Source organism: Gavialis gangeticus, unplaced genomic scaffold (assembly GCF_001723915.1).
Source record: "Gavialis gangeticus isolate Ggan-Ray unplaced genomic scaffold, GavGan_comp1, whole genome shotgun sequence".
In the NCBI taxonomy this organism is placed as follows: domain Eukaryota; kingdom Metazoa; phylum Chordata; order Crocodylia; family Gavialidae; genus Gavialis; species Gavialis gangeticus.
Window position 1 is genome coordinate 60,723,088 of NW_017729022.1, and position 18,307 is coordinate 60,741,394.

The window sequence follows — 18,307 nt, forward strand, 5'->3', positions numbered from 1 at the left end:
GCGGGGGGGGGGGGGGGGGGGGATGACCTTGCTTGCCACCCTCCCACCCTTGCTCCACATCCAGCCACCAGGGGTACACTTATTAAAACAGGTTGAAAACCCCTGCGTTAGAGCATTAACCATTAACGTGACTGCTCACAGCACATGCTAACTTTAATGCCAAGGAACATTCCTTAGAGTTTGTATGTGCTAACTGTTAACACCATAACAACATTGTAAAATTTGCTTGCAAAGGACTGGTGTAATACAGAGGGGTCCTGGACCATTTGTGATAGTGGATATCCTGCTTGGTTATTTATATATGCACTTGTAGTGCACTGAGTATAATTTAGTGTGTAGTATCAATGCTGTACTAAACTGTGTGTTTTAAATAGTACTATATTAAGAATGTGAGTTGTAATAGGGTAGGTTAGCTTTGGGGCCTGATGATTGGCATTACTGAGCAAGCATCCCTTTTGGACCTCTTAGCTAACAGGGCCCAGCGATATTTTACCATTCTGTTCTGCAGCCTGTTTCTGCATCACATACTCCATGACTCTGGAAAATGCACTTGCTTATTTGTTATGCTTTCACCTCTCTGTGTGATCAAAGGTGGTTAATTACAGTGTATTGTCAATTTTTTTTACAAGCAATGCAGTGAATCAATTAGAATCAGTGGAGTACAGTAAGTGATCTTGGGCTTAGGGGAAAACAAGGTTCGTAAAAACCTTGGTTATTTTCATCTTGTTCCTGTGGAGACTGCATTTAATACAAATAATGGTGTGTGTGGGGAGAGAAACACTGTTGGGAGGGAATAATAATTTGATGGTCTTAATCAAAAGGCTCATAGGAAAGGCAATCTCTTGCCATTGCAACCACAGATGGAGCTGCACAGGCGATAAGCAGCTGTGGAAAATGTTTACGTGTGCTGAAGAAAAATAATTCACACAGCTTGTACAGGCAGTGAGGAACTGCATCATGGGAATACGGTCCAATGATCGCATAGAGCAGACTGCACTTCAGCCGGAGTAATACTATTAGCAGCTGTGTTCATCAGCACTATATCTTCCGAATTAGCTCACAGAAGAGTAACAAGTTCCTGCGTGCAGTCAGTATGGTTTGAGCAGGGATTTTTTTGTTGTTATGCAGCATGCTGTGGCACTTACCCCATTGTCCACATGTACTGATTTGCAGCATTCTTTCCTAATGTGGCTTTTGCAAATAGTTGGGTTTTCAAAGCACCTCAAGGGAATTACTGTAAATGGGTGTTGAGTCCTCAGGAAATCCTTAGCCTTTGCTCTACTTAGGTATGAATTCAATATTGCAACTGTGCTAGGTTGTAGTAGCATTCAAAAAATCTGTAAAAGCAGTTACCAACCACAATGGGAACACAGCCTCAGCTGGACTGGGGTTAGCAGCAGCAGCAGCAGTTTTTTCTTTTGTAGGCAAAGCTACAGTGGCTATGAGATGAACAGTCAGGAAATTGAACACTGGTTTATTTGTGTACAGGGGGCCTGATCCTTTTCTAACTAAAAGCAATGATAAAATGCCAGTTGACTTCAGTGTTACAGGTTCAACCTCTATTGCATCATGGAGACATTTTTTACTGAGCTCAGCTAGTAATCAGTTTATACTGCCAGCACAATGGTAAATTGCTTCCATAACTGCAACAGCATACCTCACTAGTGTTACAGTGGATACTGTGCTCCAGTCAGTTTTTTTCACATCCTTTAATCCAGATATGAAACTTGAAGGTTTTTCATTTGCAAGAGAGAAAAAACGCTGGCCAGTGTTGATCCTCTCGCTCATTTCTTTCATCTTAGTTCTCCCCATTTGATGTTTGTGATCTCAGTCGACTACTGAGAGAATTGCTGTGCAACTGCCTGGACCAGAAAGTGTCTGGGATATAGTAATATTACATTCATAATGGATTCTTCATTGGCCCAGAGTACCTGTTTTATCCCATGTAATTTTGCCTGTCCTATTGTGTTCAGCCAGATCTTTTCTTTTTTTTTTTAATTAATACCTCCCAGTCAGCTGGTGTAACTTGCCAATATGAAGTTTTCAAGGAGGTCTGTCTCCCCTAAGTGCTGAGGAGGGAAAACTCTCATTCTGCATTTGCACATGCAGCCCCAAACCTCAGACCCAGAGACCTTGTATTGGCTGCTGTTGCATGTAAAACCACATTCTCTGCTTTCAGATGACTCATTTCTGCCATCTTGTACCCCTGGATTTATAGATTCATAGATTATAGAGTAGGAAGGGACCCAACGGATCATTGTGTCCAACTCCCTGCCCCTGGCAGGCAAGAGGACTGTGGTTAGACGACCCTAGCCAGGTGATTGTCAAGCCTTGGTTAGTGTTCACTGTATAAATATATGTATATGAGATTTAGTTTTATGTTTATGTATATTATAACTTAATAAATTGTATATAGTTAAGAACTTTGGGCTTGGGCTAACTCTATAGAGGAAAGAGGGTTCTGGTCGAAATTCTGGCATCCCTCTCACAGCACCCTCTCCTGCCTACCCATCCCATTCAATTGAGAATAGGGCAGACCCTTGGGTGTACCTGGGTTACATAAACCTTAACTGAAAAGCATCTTATTGCATCAGGTACCCTTGATATATTAAAGTAACAGGGAAATAAACGTGGAAATTATCATTTTGCTCACCTGAGTTTCAGCTAGCTAACCCAAAAGGATTCCTACTCAGAGCTCTTCACAGAGGTATGTGTGCTCTTTAGGCACTCACATCTTCATGAAAACATTGCTTTATTAAGTTGTGCCAGTCAGGCAAACAATTAGGCATCACTCAATAAGGTAATAATAATGTGAATGAGATATTTAAGATGTATGTTACCCAAGACAAAAAACGGATACAGGCAACACACCATGTGCTTTTGAAGACCAAATGTTTAGCTTTGGATTTCACCAGATGGTACAAGGGAAGGTCCATTTTCAAAAAATTTCCAAGGAGAGAATGCTCCTTAGCTTCCTAGTCCATGTTTCTTCCCCTTTTCACTCTTTCAAATTGCACAAACTGGATGCCACACTGTGTTTTCAATATTTTGGTGCATTTTGTGGAAACAAAGTAAAAAAATATGCTAGAAAAGCTAATATTTAACTTTCTTTCCACTTTTTCTGAGGAGGAGCTTTCTTTAAATGGAAAAATAAATTAATAATTTCTCAGTTCCTCACCGTTTCTCACTGCAGCGCACAGAAGGAAAATATTTGTGGGTGTTCCTTGTTTATTATCAAGTGTTAGCTGCACATTGAGCTAAGTCCACACACTGTATTGTGTTTAAACTCTCTTTTAAGAAACGTTAAACTAAGCCCTGAGAACTTCTGGTTTCTCTTAGTGAAATATTGATGAGTTCTGTAGCATGTCACTGACTTTCATGTCCTATTCTGAAACTGAATTCATTTATGAACTCCAGCATAATCTCTTTGAAGGATCCTTTTTGCTTTGCTTTACTGAGGCTTCTTGATGTGTGTACCCAGAGAACAGCAGATGCATTGCTAATTATTTTATTCCAGATACAGCAGAGTATAAAAATCAAGAAAGCTTTAAACCACCAGGGGGCAGCCAGACCCCGTCTCCCAGACCCTTCTCCCTTGTTATTCAGTCAGATCAGTGCTTCCAACCATTAAGCAAAAACTGTTTATGTGGGGTGTTTTCCCCCTCTAAAGCTGGAGATGTACTTTTAAATAATAAAGAAACTCAAACTGGTTGTTGAAAACTGGTGATTGAAGCTTTTTATAGACACTGTACCCAGGCCTGAAAATGAGAGCCAGCAGGGAGGTGAAAAAGAAGATAAAACCAGTATGGTTCTCTGTTGAAATTCTATATCCATCTGTCATGTGGATGGATGCTTGCTTGCTTTTGTGTAATTCTGTATACAGCATACACTGCTGAAGTCCTAAATTACCTGGGTAAAACTCTTCCTTTGTGTAATCGCACTGCTCAGGTGAGGAATTAATTTAAGGGCCTTGTTACATGGTAATTTTGGGTGACTCTTGGAGCTCTCAACACCTGGATAAACACCTGAAACTGGTTTTAAGCATTCAGTATACAGCTCAAAGTTATGCCAGTCCAGGGCAGGATTATCTCTGATCTTTGCTACCCAGCTCCTGTTGCACTAGGTGTAGCCACTCTAGGCTGTATCTTGGTGTAAACACCCCACCCACCCTGCTAACCCCACTGGCCTAGATCAGGTCCACTGATCCCCTGCCCCCCTCCAGCACCCTAGATCCTTGATCATTGCCCCCCTGCCCTCTTCCTCCACTTTCTTGTGGTTACCCATGCTGTCTTTCCCAGGGAAGCAGACAGGGAAGGGTTAAACTGCCTCCTCTTCTGCCTGCTCCCCTGGGACAGACAGTGCAGGTAGCCACCAGTAAGTAATGCCCCTGGGGCAGGGGGGACCCCTGAGAGGCAAGAGGGGAGTCCTGGGGCATGGGGATGGGGAAGTTTTGAGAGAGGGGGAACAGTGGGGAAGTCCAGAATAGGGGGGAGAGTGAGATTCTTACCTTTCAGTCCTCCAGGCCCTGTTGGCTTGAAGTGTGACTACTCCAAACTCAAGCTAGCACTAGCACCCACCAATGCTTGTGCAGCTCACAGTGTAACAAGGACCTAAACTCTTTGTATTAATACAAGCACTTAATTAACCGTTAATGACTCCAAACAAGTATTGGAAAGTTAATGAACAAAATTTCTTGCCTGATGCCTTGAATACTAATGCCACAAGAAGAGGTTCTGCAAAGAACAGTTACAATGTTGAACTTAAGCTCCCGTGTAGGGAGAAATAGGTTTGTTACTTTAGAGCAGTGGTCAGCAACCTTCCAAGGGCAATGTTGCAGATTCCCTTTAAGCCATCTTAAAGGCATTTAAAATGGGAGCATTCACCTATGTTAAAGGGAATTAACCTGTCCTAAGCACCCGCTGAACATTTTAGAGTTATGCCACTCCAGGTGAGGTTTGTCTTTGATCTGTCTTGCCCAGGTCATTCCGGTGTATTGTTAGTTCCCTGGAGATAAAGCAGTCAATTTGTTGTCTTCCAGAACCCCAGGATGCACAGCTCCTGTCCACGTTACCCCTTTCCACTCTCCAAATGTCTAGAGGTCTTCTCCCCGCCAAAGCCCCTTCTGCCCCCATGTCTCCACACTAACAGCTAGAGCTGCCACTGGAGCGAGACCCTGGAGCAGGGGAAAATATGCTTTCCCTGGATCTAGAGACTCCTTACCTAGCCACTCCGTGGTCTGGCCTGGCAGCTCCACTCCTGGCTGTGGGGGGTTAGCCAAGCCGGTGGGTGAAGCATGCCTTCCTGTGTCTAACCCTCCAGACTTCCATAGCCCCCAGGACTGGACTTAGGGGAGGAGGGAAAGCTGCCTCCCTACTACTGTCTGAACCAGGGGAGTACAAGGGAAAAGAGGCAGGGGAATGTGGGAACATTTCAATTAACTTCAGGTAAACTGAGGTTAATTGCAGTTTTCCCATGCCTTGTGCCTAGCTTAAAGGTACAGGGAGCCCTGAGCAAGGCTTGGGGGAAGGGGCTGGGATGAGGCAGGGGGCTTGAGGTCTGGCTTGACACTGCTTTTTGCAGGCAGCTGATGTGGAACCAGTTGCCTGAGCTCCACTCATCAGCCTCCTCCCTCCTAGCATGGGTAGGACTGTGGAGGACATGCTGGAGGAGGTAGGGGGAACTCAGGCCCCCCAAACTGTCCACCTGGGGGCTCAGCAGGGTTTGTTGCAGGCAACCAGTGCTTACCAGCCCCTTCCCTCCACCCCAGCCAAGACAGGACAGGTAAGCAGGACCTGCTGTGCCTCAGCAGCAAACTCTCCCCCCACCCCACCCCCAATCTCATACCCAGCCTTCCCCAGAGAGGGCAGCATCATAGGGACTCATTGGACCAGGTTGGCATGGGGCCACCCAGCTGTGCTCATCTAGGAGGCCCTCCGGGGACCAGCCTTTTACCACCACCCACTTAGAGAGTCTTTCTTTTCTTTTTTTCAGTTATTTAATTTCAAATGAAGATGCTTTAAATAATTACATAAAAACACGTTATGTAACCTTAAAGGATTTATGCAGACCAAGGTGGGCTGATGCTGAGGGGTCTCCCTTCATGGCTGGGTCTTTCTGTCACTGCTGCAGGCTGACCACTTCATCGTGCCTAAGTTCCCTTAGCTCTGCAGCCTGCCCTGTTTCTCAGCTCTGCCCTGATGTGTGCTCAACCCATGTAGCGAGCATGCTGGTTCTCAGCCCTGTGCCCTGGCTCTTCTTCCCCTCCCCCAGTATGCCAGGCCAGGCCACCACCCTCATTCCAGCCATCATGGCCCTAGCCACCCCTAAGCCAATTCCTCCCCACCCTCACATTTCACCAACCTAATCCCAATTAAGTGAGACACATGCAAGATTTTGGTCCTTTATTTTTTTTCCAATTTTTTTTCGCTCCTTTCTCTTTACAAGTTTCCCTCGCTTTATGTTGTATGTGCGTTCCTGGAAAATGGCACATAACCCGAATTCGCATAAAGGGAACCCACTGTACTATGTAACAAATAGAGATATGGTCCAAGACCTCGACTTTACTGACCCCCAGACCCATTTTTACAGGACAGTTTCTACCACTTTTTACAAGATAGTTTCAACCACTTACAAGACCATTTTGGTACTCACCAACAGAAGGCAGTACACACAAGCGCGGGGCACTATCATAATGGGGATGGCCAGAGGCGACCCGAGCAGGGTGTGGGGCCTGAGACATATCGGCCCATGCGTGGCCCTACCCCTGCTCCGATCCCAGACCCAAAGGAGCTGCTGCTGCCATCGTTGGCATCGAAGAGGGGCGGGGGGTAGCGAGCAGCTGGATGCGGAGCCACTGCTCTGCTCAGCTCCGCATTGCTGCTCTGCCCGGCTCTGCGGGTCCCAGGGCAGTTGCCCTGATTTGTCCACCCCCGAAGGACGGTCCTAGAGATGGCAGCTACAGAAATGTGTCACAGGCAATGAGCGAGGAGCACAGATCCACACAGGAGACTATATTTTGGTGCACATCACTCCCACAATTCACCACACAAAGCAGCTGACTGGGCTTCCACCACACTGATTGCATAAGAGTGAATTTGCACATACAGAACCCATGTAAAGCAAAGGATACCTGCACTTCTCCAACCTCCCTTCTTGCTTCAACCAGTTTTTCAGGATTTCTCCCCTCCCATCCTTTCCTCTGGCTGGGCTCCTGTTGTGAGGGGAGGGAAGCCACAGACCCTGTGCTGGTTTCTTCACCTCCAGACTAGGTGCCACTCTTCCTCCCCTTCCTCTCCCTCCCCAGAAGAGGGCGAGTCCTGGCTCCTGTCCATGGCCCTGCTCCCCAGGCCCTCTAGTGGCAAGTCCTAGTTGTGCAGGTTTGAGAGGACATTAAACCTTAAGTTGCCTCTGTTCCAAAAATGCTCTAACTTCATGATGGCCTAGTGGTCCACAGATTTACAGTTTTTTAAAGGTAACCTGTAACAACATCCTTGGAGGCAGGCCAGCACTAGTGCTTCTCTGCTGCTGCCACTCTTCCCCACAAGGAAAGCTCCCACTACCACAGCATGGGAGAAGCCCCTATGATCAAATGCCACCAAAGCCCCATGTCCACAAGCTGGACCCAATTGCTTTGTGGGCTGCATCAAGCTCCCAGTCTGTCACCAACCCCTGCTTTAGAGGCTTAAATAGCCTTCCCATATCTTCCAATGTGTGGAGGCAGAGGGGGAATGTAAAGTCACAGGCCATGGAACTGGATGCAGTAGAAATGCATGAAAATACATGAAGAGGTTGTTGGTTGTAGATGTGTTGGTCTAAGGACATAGGCAGACAAGGTTATGCGGATAGATGTGACATTTTTTTATTAGACCCAACTAAATAGCTGGGGAAAAAAAAGTTCTTTGCAAGCTTTCAGGCACAAATTTCACCACAAATTCCCCAAGTACCATTCTAATTCTCTTCCTCTACCTGATCTTCTGCTCTGCTTTCTGCTCCCTGGTTTGTCTTCTACACTGCTTCCTGCCATACCTAATGTTGTGCTCCCTGTCCCTTCCCTGACCTGCCATGTGTGGTACCACTTGGTTGGCCACCCCAGCTTAGAATACCAGGGGAAGAGGGAGGAGAGGTCAGGGCTGTGTGTGAGGGGCACTGGCAGCACTGTGAGGCAGGGCTGAGGGGGAAGCGGGGAGATGCTGCAGTTAAAACATTGGTCCTGGTGTGTTGTTTAGCATGCTTGGGGGCTCTATGTTGTAGACAGCAGGCCAGAGTAACAGAATAGATTATCTCAGCCTGTTATCTTACCCCTGTGCTTTGGTGGTAATGAAAGTAACAGTTCATCTCCCCAACATGGTATGAAGGGATTAATAGGTGGAAGGTGGTTAGGGATAGCTCAGCAGGCTGCGGTATGTGGTGGAGGGTCTAGAATTTAGCAATGGCCAGGGTAGAAGTTGGGGGCCTGGGTTGCAGGGGACTTCACTGTTGACTAGGGCTTTGGGGATACTATTGGATTTGGGGGAGCAGGGGTACAGTAATTGGATGGGGGTGCCTTGGAGGGGTTACTCATGCAGTGTAGATTGTCACTGGGAGCATGGTGGCCTTGCCTGTTCACATCACATGGGTTACCAAAATAGCTATCAGAGTGGAACTACTTTGGCTACTACAGCTCCATACAGGAGTATCAGTAGTTGTATAACACAACTCCATTTCACCACTGTTATTCGGGCCCTCTGCCAAATTCTCAACTCTTCCCCTCCCCACCCCCTGCCACCCAGCCCTCCCATGTTGGAGAAGTGACAGAAATATAAATAGTTACTTTCCTGTTACTTCCAGAGGCCACTAATTAGTGGCTTGGTCTGTCAAATTCCTCCTAAAGGAAGTTGTAAGATTGCTGATAGAGAAAAAACACCCAATTGACACCATGAATTATTAAAAGCTCCTCCTTGTAACAGAAGAGGTTTAGGACTTTCCTAAATAGAGTTTCATGCTGTTAGAAAACAGTAGATGCAGTCAGGGATATAGAGCCAGTTCTACAGGATTTGAACAGTTAGATGCAGTATAATAATAATCAATCAGTGGGGATATTCAGCTGAAATGGAGAAAGAACAGGAATGGGACAGTATAAAGACCATAAGCTTCTTTGCGCTGTCTTGATAGGTCTCTATATTCTGCCCTTGACATAGTCAAATGAGGGGAAAATCTTGTATGGGCAAAAGAAAGATGAAAAGGAATGATCACAGCCTTCTAGGAACTAAATGTGCCAGGCAGAGATGGGCTCAAGAAAGGATTCTTTGAAACAATGCTACAAATTTAATTAATGTGAAAAGCACTGATGAATCCCAACAGCCTCTTCCTAGCAGCCAGAGTAGTTAATGTGGTACTCAGTTATTCATAGAGTGAAATTCATTTTTGATGTGCTACGAAACAGAACATTTTGCTACTTTTGACAAGTGACAGAGCGAATAGCATCTAGGGAAACCAGGTTCATGGTTTGGCAACCATTGATCCTTCCAGATCATGGTGTGTGCTTGAGAGGTCACCCAGACCTTCAACACATATGCCTAGGCAGGAGTACAGAGGAGTGGAGGCTGCCAAGACCTTCCATCCTCCCTTTAGGTCATTGAGGGAGGCAGAACCCAAAGGCCAGACTGTCCAGATGTTTGGTGCCTCCATAGCTGTAGTTGTATAATCATCCCAGAGCTGAACCGGGGTCTCCTGTGTGGCAGGCAAGGATGATACCACTGACGTACAGGGGACTCTGAGCCAAGTTCATGTGGGCTGGCTTTATCCAAGCTTCCAAGCCCACCTCAAGAATGCCCCACATCCTCCTTTTTTATTCCAATCCTGAGCATCCTATAAGCCTCATTCCTGCTGATTCCCTTCTTTGAAGGAATTGGACTGAATTTAAGGCAGTTACTTGTAACACTTGAGGTGGTTACTTCTTATAGTAAAGGATGAAAAATTGTCATAGTCTTCCTGATGACAAAAAAACCCACATACCATTGGATATCGATATTTCTCCACTACCACAAACAAATTTAAAAAGAACTGTACCCATCCGGCTAACCACACAAGCTCACAGAGTAACTGATAGCACATCTATATAAAACACAAAGCAGTGCAGTGCAGAGATACCCAACGCCTGTACACATTAGTCCCAGAGCAGGAAATGTTTGCATGGTGCTCTTCTCAGACTAATGAGCTCCTGAGATTGTAATGCTAGGTTTTGTCAACTGCATTGTTCCTATATGAATGTCATATTTTGTTGCTGTTGCAGCCTAGGCTGCAAGATCAATGGAAGATTTCTCTCTTTGGACCATTATTCTGGCACCTTGCTTCAGTGCTTTTTACTTTAAAATAAAAGTAAATAGAAAAGGAAGGAAAAAGTACTTTGCCCATCCTTCTCTGTATGATTCACTTTGTGTCATGATAACTGGTAGAAACTATGAGCTATACACTCTTTCCATATGTAAAATAATTCTCATCCTGGGTTGTTGTTTTTTGTTTTGTTTTTGTTTTTTGCATGTGTGCCATTTTACTAGAATGAGACAGAAAAAGAGGAAGAAATTTATATTTTGGGACACACAATTGCTTCTCTTCTGTGTTTGGGGGTTCTTCATGAAGAATCTAGATTTTAGTTTTTGGGGTTTTTTGTAAGATTAAAAACATGCATAAAAATTAAGTGGGTTGAAGACTTTCTTGTTGGGTAAGCTTTGCGTTGGTAGGTAAGGCAAGAAAGGGCTTCTGGTTAGAAACACCTTTCCCTGTCTTCATAGTAGTCTTCATAAACTGGCCCATCCTGAGACACTACTGCTCAACGGGTCTCACATCTTCCAGATGGGCCATCCTGTGACCTAACTGGGTCTAGTAAGGATAATTTTGACTTAAAACTAAAACTAGAATGCTTCCCAATTGTTATGTGCATGAAAAGGGAAATGGCAGACAACAAACCCCCCTGCTCCCCGATCAAACTGTACAATCTAACACATTTATATTGATTTATAGAAATTTTCATAAGCATTGCCTGTTTGTCCCAGTAATACCCATCCCATCCATTCAGTACTTCTTCACAGCTAACCGTTTTATACCTTCTTTAACTTCACTCCCAGTCTTTCCACCAACTCATGTGGTTGTGGTTCATACAAACACAAGATACAATGTGCTGCACACCTGTCCTGATGGATGCTGCGTCTCAGTAAAGACACCTCTTCAGCCCCTCTCCCCAAACTTCCTGCCTGCTCATCCTCAGGTGCAGACTGGGTCTTGTCCTCCACCACAGTCCTCTGCTGGCCAAACTCCCAGTCAAAACCAGCTCCCTGACTGGATCTGTTGGAGGAACACCCAGCTAACAAGTCCTGTTGTTTGTTTTCTCCAGAAATGATGTGTAAGAAATGAAATGTAAGGCCTATCATCTCTGTGGAAATGAAACGCCTGTAATTGTGAATTGCTTTGGAACTGCTCACCCTGTAGACAGTCAGTAAGATATATAAAACAGAAGTAAGGTTTATTACCCAAGAAAGGTAGGTCATGCAGGAAAAAAGAAACTGGTGAGTTTGGAGATGGAAAAAGATGAGAGAGATATAAAACAGAAAACTCTCACCTTGTTTTTCTAACTATAATCAGTTCCAGAGGTTTCTTCAGTTGTTTTCCTCAGCTGCCAGCCCTGCCAGCTCTTGTCAAATCATACTTGGCAGGTGAACTAGATAAACACCCTAAGGCCAGGACTTTCTGGACAAGAAAGTTTCTCCTGAAAAGTCATCTCTTAAATACTATAGCATTAGCAGCTCTCCATCTTTATTTCTCTATTCAGTTCTCAGGGAGCACATGCATTGTACAGGTTTTTTTTTCTCCCTGCAGAGATGCATCTGACACAGGTCAGCAATGTATTGGGAAAGAGTGCCAAAAACACCCACAACCTCAACTTGTACATTGTTGGTGTAATGGGGCGGATGGCAGGAGAGTCACAAGGGGCCTGATTCTTGTGGCAGTGCTGTCCTGGCCCCTTACCCACAGTCTGCCTTGAGGCACACATGCACCCACTGCCAGCAACGATCCAGGTCAGGGCTTCGTGGACCTTGGTGCAGCCCAGGCTGCTCACAGCAGGTGGCAAGGAGGCTTCAAGCAGCTGCACCAGGGTCTGTGGAGCCCCATTGCTCCATTGCTGGCAGCAGGTGCATATGCATCTCAAGACAGACAGCAGGGAACTGGCTGGGCCTGGACTGTCACAACAAAGATTAGACCCCTCTTGGCTCCCTGGCCATCCATCCAGAGGCACGTGCCAAGCAAAATTCCTTCATGTGCCACACTCTGGCAAACATGCCAGGGAGTGCTGATCCCTGGTCTGACAAGTTAGGTGTCTTTCCTAATTCAAAATTATATGTAAGGAAGTCAGCACAATTATTTTAAACGTTGAACCCTTACATATTCAAGAAGAGGAGACACCCCCTAAGCATGAGACTTCATTTTGAAATGCACCACAGTAAACACAAGGAATTTTTTCCACATTCCTGGCTGATCAGGGCGCATAGCAATTTTAGGTGCATATTCCAGACACTGGCTTTCTTACTGCTAGTCATAAATTCATTACACATCTGATTAAGTCATACCATAAAATATAAAGATACATTCATATCAAGTGCTATGGTTCATACAAACACAAGAACAATGAACATAGCTTAATGTTACTGTAGCTGGAGACCAAACATAAGTAAATCTGGTTCAGGGAAGTATCTGTGCATTACATGTAGTATCCCCCAAAATCAGCCAGTGTAGAGTAGGGTTATCTGTGACTAATCTAATTAGGATTTTCCTCACAAAATATCTTTTAAAGAGTCTAATTATGATGATTGTGATTATGATTGTGTCGCCTTTAAGTCTTTGAATTAATTTGCCTATCTTGGGACGGGGAGGAGGCATAAGAAGAACCAGAAAACCTGAGGTACCCTCCAAAACACGAGTGAGTTCAGAACTGATTTTATTAGGCAGATTGATGCCCTTGTAAAATGTGGGCTCCCCTCTGAAGAACACCTGTTAACTCTGGAGAAAATTTGAAAGACCTGGGGGGGAAAAGTGATAAGGTTTATGCTGACTGATCCAGCTTTAATCTACTGTCACAGCAGGTTCTGTCAAGCAGGGGTCAGCAACCTTTGACCAGCACTAGGCCAGAGTAAAGGAGCTCAGCCCGAGGCAGCTGCTACCAAATGCCACCAGTCTCCCCTGTCACCAAATGCTGCAGCCATCCCAACTTTGTAGGCTGGATGAAACACTTTTGTGAGTCGCATCTGACCTGTGGACTATAGGTTGCTAACCCCTGCAGTAGGAGCTATTAAATCAAGGCAAGTACTCTCTTTCTATGCCAATTAAATTTCCAGTTACTTCTCAGAATTTAAATGCAATATTTAGCATTAGTTAATCTTTCCATTAAATATTGTGTATAAATAAGCAGCTGATGTTTATGTCTATGAGGTAATTGAATAATTATGTTAAACAGTAGTTAAAAGCATCCTTGCCTGTCCAGTTTTTTTTAACGTTTCATGATAAAGGAAGTTGCAGAATTTGCATGTTTAATGAATTTGTCAGAGGGCTGGTGATGGGTGATGGCTTGTCAGCCTCAGAGATTAGTGTACTCCTTTCATCTGTTGAACTAGTACAGCCAGCTCAGCGTCAGTGCAAAATGTCTCCCACTCTTAGAAATCAGGACAGCAGGCCATCTAATTAGCCCTTAGCTCAGGGACGGGCAATTATTTCTGGCGGAGGGCTGCTTCCCCAGTTTTGGCAAGCTGTCGAAGGCCACATGGGTAGCCTTGCCCCTTGACAGGTGCCCTGCCCCCAGTCACCATCTTGGGACCAATGTCCCAAAGTCTTGGGACCAATGGCCCAGGGCCAGCATTGGCAGGGCCCAGAGCAGGGAGCAGGCTGGCAGGGATCTGTGGAGCCGGGCTGGGCTGCACCAGCAGGGATAGGGGGCAGCTGGCCCAGCTCTATAGAGCCCCTGCCAGCTGGGACCTTGTACTCCTGCCGCCCTGCTCTGGGCCCCGTTGGCATTGGCCCCAGGACACCGGTGTGGACCCCATGCTCCCGCTCACTCCCAGTGCCCCCCAGCCCTGCGGTATAGATGGGGGGCAGCGTGCAGCCCCGACCCCGCACTCGCTGGCAGGGGAGGAGCTGGTGCTGAGCACGGGGAAAAGCGGCCTCTCTCCCGCCCTGTGGCCAGCACTCCCTGCTGCAGCCACTCACAGCCTATGCGGGGCTGCCCTGAGCAGTCACAGGCAGCCCCAGGCAGGCTGCAAGCGGCTACAGTGTGGGGCACCGGCCACAGGGCGGACAAGGGGCCGCTTTTCCCGCACTCAGCACTAGGTTGTAACCCAGCCCCGCTGCCAGCCTGGGCCCTGCACTAGCTCCAGGCTCACCCGTCAGGGCTGCGCATGGTGGCAGCAGCTATGGCCCCTCTGCTTGCCGCACCAGGCAGCGTTTGCCACTGCTGCCTCTGTGCCACCCAGTGCGCAAGCTTTGCAGTTGCTCCGTATTTTGCCTACCCCTGCCCTAGCTGGTCCTGGTCTGGATAGGCCAGCAGCCTATCTACCTCCAGCTGCCCTCAGCTGGATGCATGGACTGGCTGCCTGTTTAGAAGCTGCAGCTCTTTCAATGTATAGAGACTGCCTATGGTTCAGCAGTTTTTTACAGAATTGTCTGTTCCTGATAACCTGGTTTATGACCCTCTAGTCTCTGGAGTCAAAGGCTGACCACCCATATTTCACATACCCCTTCATGCTCCCTTGTCAGGCCACTGACAGTTGACTTCAGCTCCATCCTGCAGGTATCACTCCTGCCTCTCAGCCTCACTCCTACTAAGATTGGTGATGATTTGTGTTTATATATTGCATGGACATCGAGAAGCCCAACTGTGGTTACCAACTCAATTCACAACCCTGGAGCCAGAAGAGAACTGGTAATTGAGAGCTGAGACTTACAGACTGATTTCCCCAAACCATCCTGACCCTTCAGATGAGTCTTAGAAATGAGCCTGAGATATGTGTCTTCTCACTGTGTGCTTTCAGATATGCTATGCATTGCTGTAAACTAATTCTTAAGGGTGCAGGGGGCTGACTGTCATGCTTAGATCACAGTGTGTGTGCAGTATCCTTAAAGAGAGCCATGAATTGTATTTCAATTTACTTTAAGACCTTTTCTGTTGTAGCAGAGTAAAGGACCATAATTATGGTTTGTTTACAGATGTGCAATAGTTTGCACCATACCTTAATCCAAATTCTTAAGAGTAGACAAGGCCTTAAATAACTATTGCACCATATTTCCACCCTACATTAATCCAATTCGTCTGAAGCTGTTGTTTTCATGTCCTAAGAAGCACTTTATTCCACTGTAAAAGTAATCTATTGTGGACCAGGCAGGCATGCAGATAAATCAAAGTAGAGGTGAGTGACTAAAGGGGCCTTTTTGGAGACTAATTTGCAGAGTGTAAGCATCTTTTAGAGGCCTTGTTTGTTGTCATAGTAACATAAGCCCTTTTCAAGCTAGTCACATACTATACCAGTGTCTGGGGTAATTCTGGCCTAGCTTTTGCTCTCCATTTGTGTAGAACTTGGCCCCTGTCTACAGTAGTTGTGATGCTAGCCTGACATAAATGATGAATATCTGCCATCAAAATGCAATAAGAATCAGCATAGTACAATACAACTCAACCTCCAGCAACAGTCCCTTCCCTCCTTTGCCACCGACTCAGTCATGTCCCTCCTATTCAGACTATGCACAGAGCTTTGCAGTCTGTGCCGAAAGTTAGCAAATCTGGGCTGTTTTGAATTGAATAGAAAACTAAATTTCAGTCCTGCAGGCAGCCATCTCTTACATCTAACGGGATTTAGTGTCTCTGCTGTGACTGTAAAACACAGCAGGATAGTGTGACAAGGGGAAGGAGTGGCAAGCCCTTAGCCTTTTAGGCTAGGGACAGAAGTTACACATAAACTGGTTTAAGTCATCAGAAACTGATTTAAACCTATAACAGAACAGAAGTCCGAACACGTAAACCCATTTCAAAATGGCTGAAACTGGTTAAGATAAACTGGCCGAATGTAGTGTCAGACTTAACTGTTTTGGGTCAAACTGATTTATAAAACTTCTGTCCCAGACCCCTTCCTGGTTCAAGTTAAATCACAGTTCCCCAGCATCCCAGCATGCTTTGCAGCCTGGGCTAGGCTGTGCTGTCTGCTCTGAGAGAGAAGGGTTGCAGGGGCTGGGGTGAGGCAGGGACTGCTCCCCCCAGGCAAACCCTGGCTGAGGTCTGGAGCCAGGGAGGGGGGTTAAATCCCCCTTCCCCCAAGGGTAGATCTGCTCCACTAAATTTACTGCAAGTTATTGCTGGCTGTGACTGTGGACTACAAATCCCAGAGGCACCTGGAAGCAGGAAGAGGAAGTGATATGCAACTCTGCAGAGTCCTGCTGCTGTGATGCTGAACTGCAAATCCCACAGACCTCAGGATAGCAGGAAGAGAAAGTGCCAGAGAGCTGTGCTCTAGTGCCCCCTGGCTTTTGGCCTGAGCCACAGCAGGTATGTGGCTGTATGTCCTGAATCAAAGGTAAATGTGTGTCCAGTTGTTTCTCAGTTTAATCTTTGCAGCTTAAACTAACCTGCAAAGACTGAATCTATTCAGCCTCAGGCTTTTTGACTGCCTGTACTTAGTCTTAGTGCCTTAGAGGTTCAAAACCAGTACCTAACATTCCACTCAGCAGGGGCAGCGCATAGGGTGTGCACGCAGGTGCATGTGCACCCCCTGCATGTAGCAGTCCACCCCCTGCAAAATGATTGCCCCTGGATCCTGCTAACACTGCCAGTGTTGCCTGTGGGTGGTCACCGGCTCCTGGCTGGCGCTTACCACCCTGCTGCCTTGCTGCCAATAGTGCTGGCAGCATCTGCGGGAGCTCTCTGCTCCCCACCGCTGCACTCCTACCGCTGCCGGCACAGCCGTGCCCCCCCAGCCGCCAGGGGCATGCGCCAGTCAGACTACTCAGAAACCAACAGACAGAAACTGTGGATCCCGGAGTGGTGTGGCTATGAGCTCCCACTAAGGTACACCACTTATATTTATAGGCTGTCACATTCTGCACCAGCATCACTTTCTGGGATGCCACAAATTGTGGCACTGACTACCTTTGTCTCAACAAGAATATATTAGTCTCAGTCTCAGCCTTCTACCACTGACACTATAGTTTTCCCTCGTTTCCCCCATCCCTGGTTATTTACAAATGGATAATCCATGATGGTCAAGCTGGAAAAGAAAGTGCATGAGTACCACTCTATCAGTGACTGAAGGTAAAAAAAGGAAATCCTGCCAAAGCCTTGAGTGGTTGTAAAATAAATGTTCTCTCCTCATATCAGTGATGTATGTTCATTGATGCTTGTTGGTACATTCGTATTGGGTAATTTTCACATGTACTTTGTGGGTAAGTATAGAAGAGGTGTGGGCACAAGATTCTGCAACTTTGGGGTGGGAAAGGCAGAAAGTTGAAAGACACTCTAAAACAGTAGTTCCCAACTATTTTAAACTCAAGGCATCCCTTGTTAGACTCAAGGCCCCCTCATTAGACTTGAGGCACCCATGAAAAAATGCCATCTGTTAGCTTTCACTCATTTTTTGACTATGGAGAAAAAATATTTTTTTCTTTTGCAAAGAACTCAGGCCACAACAGGTCAGGAAGGTTTTGATACTATTTGAAATCTATTTGTAGGTATTTGCATACTTAACTGCGCTAATATTGTGTGGCACCCTGAAAAGGAACTTATAGTACTCCCTGGGTGATGTAGTATTCTTGTTGAGATTCACTGCTTCAAAACTTTATAACCCAGATTGACCCTTGGAATTTTCCTTGTTTTGCATCTTTTCCTGGTTTTCTTGTCCTTTACAAGTATTTTATCTTTATAGTATACACTTTCTTTCTCCAAATTGCATCTTCCCCCCCCAGCTTTCTATATTGGGTTACCATACATGTGCTTTGCATACCTGTATAAATTATACATAGTGCATGTTGTTCCTGGTATGCATGTCTGACACTAGGATGTGTGGAGGCATTTCCAGATTTCCTAGTGGTACGTTACTAGGAACTGGCTTGTGGTGTATTGTAGGGCAACTTTTCCTTCACAGCCACAAGGGTGGAAATAATTTGGCTTATTACCATTGTGCGTAGTTGAGGCTCTTGCAGTTCTCCTGGACCCATTAAATAAGCTACTTGTGACTGTGGGTCATCTGTGCTACACTCAAGGGTGTATGCATATCTGCATGCTGACTTTTGTTGACCTTGCTTA